The sequence below is a fragment of the Theropithecus gelada genome, chromosome 2 (assembly GCF_003255815.1).
Source record: "Theropithecus gelada isolate Dixy chromosome 2, Tgel_1.0, whole genome shotgun sequence".
NCBI lineage: Eukaryota > Metazoa > Chordata > Mammalia > Primates > Cercopithecidae > Theropithecus > Theropithecus gelada.
Window position 1 is genome coordinate 34,642,214 of NC_037669.1, and position 5,368 is coordinate 34,647,581.

A 5,368-nucleotide genomic window follows, 5' to 3' on the forward strand; every position below is an offset into this window, starting at 1 on the left:
CTTGGGGTGGGGGGCGGTGGTGTATAATATACTGTGTAGTCTGATATTGCATCCTTTAACGTATAGTCTGGGGAAGGTTAGGCTGCCTCTTCTTTACTAAATAATATTCCAAACAAAGTGTCTCCTCTGACTCCTGCATGAAGTCAAACTTTGGGACAGTAAATCCTACACTGTCCACCTAAGAAAAATGACGTGTTGTTAATAGGCTTAACTGATTCTCTTGCTATGATGGCAAGATCAGATTTTTAGCAGAGCTTACGAAAATCCTGACACTCATTCACCAATTATTTTCTTCTAGGAGTCTAACATGTATTCATCTTCCCATATTTCAGGGAAGAAATGGTTGAACGACTTTAGGGAGCTTTTCCCAACATGCTGATGCATTTTTGCAGCGTTTTGCCATAATGGGGCCTATTGAAAATTTTTCTGACATTCTGAATTCATGGCATTAAGATTTGTGTTGTTGTTTTTGTATCTGGTTTGCATTTACTTTTGTTTTTATTAAAGTACAGGAGAAACTGGGAAAGGTTAAGAGTTGCACCTAAATGTATGAAGCTTGAGGTCTTTGAACAAAAATGAGTTAGATATACAGAAAGTTATTAAGACCTTTAAGCATTTGGAAACATTTCATCATTGCTGACAATATCTATCTACTTTAGTTCACCCTGCCTGAGCAGCTCCTGCATTGCTACAAGGATGAAGGTGGGGTTATTTAAAAATGTACCAAGCTGTGAAAGAGTTTTCTGGAGAAAATTGGTTTGGGGGCTCCGAGCATAAGGATAAACAATGGATACTTTTATGGTTGCAGGAGAAGAGTTGATAAACCCCTCATTCCTCTAACATAATGTATAAAGGAAAATATTGTATTCCTGGTCCTCACAAATGGGGTGGTGGCAGGGTAAGTAGGTTATATGAACACACATGCCTTCCCTTTGACAATGAGTGGGCAAGCTTTTAAAAAAAAAGGTCTAAAAAAATAAAGAGCCCTGGGGACCATTTAGGTTCTATCAGTGAGTTCTATCCTGAGATATCAAATCCAGTTGCACAGAATCTAAATGTCAATATTTACAAAGCTCTTTCCATCTTATATCCCGCTTCCTTTTTCTTTTATGCTCTTTCTACCCCTTTTCCTTCCTCCCTATTCCCTTGATCCCCTACATCATTCTGTTTTCCCATTTGCTCTCATTTCCTAACAACCCCCATCCCCATTAGTCAGTCCAAAATCTGTTCATCCCGGTATAGGCTTCAGTGATGGAAAAGAAAGGGCCCCAAACAAAGCCACCATCCAAGACAAGGAGCTCCAGAGGGTGGTGAATTGGTGATTGAGGTAAAGCCTGGGGACTGAGAATGTTCACCGCTCTGGAGGTTCTTAGCCCGAAAAGTGATTAGGCATCAGCAGGCTTGATAGCTGTATCAAGCCTCATGATTTCAAAGCTTTCATGAGCTGACAAGGACTTGCTAATTTCAAACTTTCTAACCAATTACAATCACAAAGAACTCAGGACAACAATCAGTGAGCAAAATGAAACTGCTGGAGTGAAGCAGCCCTCGGCAGGTTTCACTCTTGTAGCTCTGCTACGCAACGTGCAGCTGGGACTCTGCTTCAATAAGTAAATAAAAATACGTTATAAAATACAAACATACACAATGGATCCCACTTGCTGTCTTGTTCCCAGTAAAGGGGTATGTAGGAACCCTGTCTTGCATTCATTCAGTCCATTAATTTCTGATGGTGTTAATTAAAAACTTTTGATGCTGGTTTGAATGGAAAATACCTCAAACAGTGTTTCCTTTATTGAAACACCAAGTTCCAAGTCTGGATTATTAGGTTAAGCTCTGTCAGTAGTGAGACCAACATAAATGCTTTTCATACCATATGCTTTGACAAAAGAGAATAGTAATAATAATAATAAATAAATGAAAAGGAAGAAGAAAAAGTGTTTAGATTGAAAACTCCTTTACTTCACAAACCTGTTTTTTTAAGGACTAAACTGAAAAACCAGGTCCCTGAATGTAGAACATATAATTAAAAAAAAAAATCTTTTTTTCAAATCTTTATAGAACATTCAAATCACCCAATGTTCCAGAACCTGAATTTTTTATATTTTAAAATGAAGAAAGCTGCTTAAAATAAGTGAATCAGCTGCTAAGTGATTTCTCTCTGTCTTTTCCTCTACTCTCTCTTTAAAAAGACTGAAAAACGCTTAAAATGGTATATGCAATTGATATGTGCAGCTTAAGAAGCTTAATATAATTACTGAGGACTCAGACTTTCTATTTAAAAATAAGATATGGTAGGGTAATAGAAACTCTGAGTGGTGAGTATTCATCCCTTGTGACAGTGAGGTGTGGGAAATGTTTCTAAATGTTTAAATCCACTGAGCAAGGTAAGGAGTGAGAAGCAGCTATTCACAGAATTTTCGGTCCTTCTGAAAACCTAGGGAGGCCTAGGAAACTCAGAGAACAACTGAGGAGGATAGTATGAGAGATGTTGCGCAGGAAACAAGCAAATAAAATAACCATCTCTTCAATCCAATGCTTTTGTGAGGTATTCAGCAAACCACCAAAACATTCTGATTGATTTTTAAGACTCTTCTCTAATTTTATTTTTTAATTACTCTTCGAAACCTTTGTGTATTGGGCCTGAAGCCTTGGGCACCTATTCTGAGAGGTCCTATAAATATGTCTCACATATGTCCCTTTCTCTTTTGTTTTCTAATATACCTTTCTCTATCATTTTTCATTTCCCAACCTGTTTATTCGCACTGTCTGCAACGTCATCTGAATCCTTGAAAAACCACAAGACTTTCTCTTTATTCCCCCTGAAGGCCTTCATCACTCTTGTTCTTGTTTTGATCTACATATCTCTAACGAGAATGAAGTTCTCCACAAAGGCTAAGCAGTTTGGCAGAACTTCCTTCCTTCCCTCCCTAACCACAGGCTGTATTGACCTCATCCTCTTGGATCAGTTTGCAGAAATGGTCTCCAGACTTCATGTGATATGATAGTGAACCTTCAACAACAACGACGACAACAACAACAACAACAACAACAACAGCAGCAACAGAATAACTTCAGTATAAGGCATGTGAGAAAAATACGCAGAGTAATAGAACTAAAACTCCATAAGGGAAATGGGCCTGAGCAAACCACAACATGGGTCTATTTGTTCACAAAATGTATGATTTTTCCCCAGAGTACATTGATAGAGGATATTGCCTACGAAGGACCAGTAAATGTAAATTAACTAACAGATATGTAGCAAATGAATGCATTTAAAGATGATTTCCAGCTGAAATGATTTTTTTTTTTTTTCTGGAGACCAAGTTTTTGTTAAACTTAATCCTTACTCTCTTTCCTTTCCAGCAGCAGAAACATCTGGTCGGTTTTAGATTCCCCTTGGATTTCCAACTTCAAAGGGAATTATAAAGAATAACAAATTCATGTACCGGCACTAAAAAAAATTAGAGCAGCAGGAGAGAATGGTAAAATTGTCCTTATTTGACTGCTAGTGACAGGCGCCACAGGCAGAACTATGAGAAAAGACAAAGGCAAGATCACCAGTTGACAACCAGAGTTCCTGCAAGAGACTGAATCTTTGGCTACATGCAAATATGCACAGGGCCCTTAACAATCCATAAGGAGATTTACTTGCTTAAGGAAAATAAATAGGTAAATAAATAAAAGGAGTTGAAAGGTTAAAAAAAAAAAAAGAAAAAAAAATGAGTTCACGTTTGCCCGTCACATAGTTTGTTGAAATAATAACAAATAAACCAATAAATATTTGTTGAAAGAATGACCTGGAAATAATTTTAAAGATCCACTTAGCCCCTTGGGTTTTATTTGATTTAAAGAAAATTGTGAGAGTTCTGATTCTACAAAGGGCTGGATAAGTCATCCAAGAAATAATACAGGCTCTTAAGAGCCACTAGGTTTAGATCTCCAAAGGTCTTAAAAGTAGTTTCTGTTTCTTCTTTGGCTCTGGATCCTTATTATCAAAAGATGTGACCAGAAATCAAAGTCTTCCCAGTGGTCGGGCGTGGTGGCTAACACCTGTAATCCTAGCACTTTGGTAGGCCAAGGCAGGTGGATCACTTGAGGCCAGGAGTTTTGGAGACCAGCCTGGACAACATGGTGAAACCCTGTTTCTACTAAAAATACAAAAATTAGCTGGGTGTGATGGCGCTTGTCTGTAATCCCAGCTACTTGGGAGGCTGAGGCACGAGAATCACTTGAACCCAGGGGACGAAGGTTGCAGTGAGCCAAGATCGCACTACTGCAAGCCAGCCTGGGTGACAAAGTGAGACTCCATCTCAAAAAAAACAACAAAACAACAACAAAAAAAACCCCAAACTAACTGTTCAGTACATGCTCAGTACTTGGGTAATGGGATCATTCATACCCCAAACCTCAGCATCACACAACATACCCAGGTAACAAGCCTGCACATGTATCCTCTGAATCTAAAATAAAAGTTGAAAAGAAAAAAAAAAAACAAATTTGTAACTGTGTCAAGTTGTGTTTGACATCACTTTATAGAAATGAATTTATTCTTTTCCTCTATCATTTTCTCAGCAAAACTGAAACACACTTCTAGAGTGCAGGTCTTGATATAATCAGACATGAGAAAATGAGAACAGTTAGAGAAAATACAATTTTGCCATTGTAATTACCTCTTACAAACAGCCTTTCCTCTTTCCTGTTTTATGTGCAATGTGTACAGCAACAACAATAAAAATAAACAAAGACATGATTAACCAATCAACTTGTTTCTCCAAAGAGAGAAATAGTTAAGGGCTAAAGTGCCTTTCAATAATTAATTATAAGAGTCTTTAAACTTAGTATTCAGAGGTTACAGATTTCCATACCACAAATACATTAGGTTGATTCACAGAGTGGCCATCAAATACCCAGAAAGCAAATTACTTTTGACCAAAATGTATACATCAACAGTACGGTTAGGAATGTTTTCATAGAGGAGGACAGAACATACAGAACCAGTTGTCTATGGAGCCTAGCATAGTCTCCCGGGGACCAATCCACATAAGATAAGACCATTTACAGAGCATATTCTTCATATCACAGACTCTAGGCAAGAAGAAAGTATTCTCTAGGTAAGAGGAAGAAAAAGGTGAAGATTTCTCTCTTTAACACTTCCACTATGAAAGGAATGAGCTGACTACAGAACCATTTTCTTGAATATTTTTGTCTTGAGTGGGGATTTTATTCTTCCCTCACCACCCTAGGTAGAGCAGAATCACCAAAGTTATCTCATTATGGTAATGCCATAAATCCCATCTTATGGCAGTTGTGCACGATCCTGTGTTATGCGTCCAATAAAGTTTATTCAGAAAATATGTCAGCTTCA

The 5,368-nt window shown here is 37.8% G+C and overlaps 1 long non-coding RNA gene across 1 annotated transcript; it reads left to right on the plus strand.

Annotated features, from left to right (window-relative positions):
• The first annotated feature begins 662 nt into the window (after positions 1-662).
• On the plus strand, positions 663-3,699 carry LOC112618249. Its single transcript, XR_003118052.1, has 2 exons — positions 663-702; positions 3,370-3,699. It is a non-coding gene; the product is annotated as an uncharacterized LOC112618249 (long non-coding RNA).
• Positions 3,700-5,368: the final 1,669 nt, after the last annotated feature.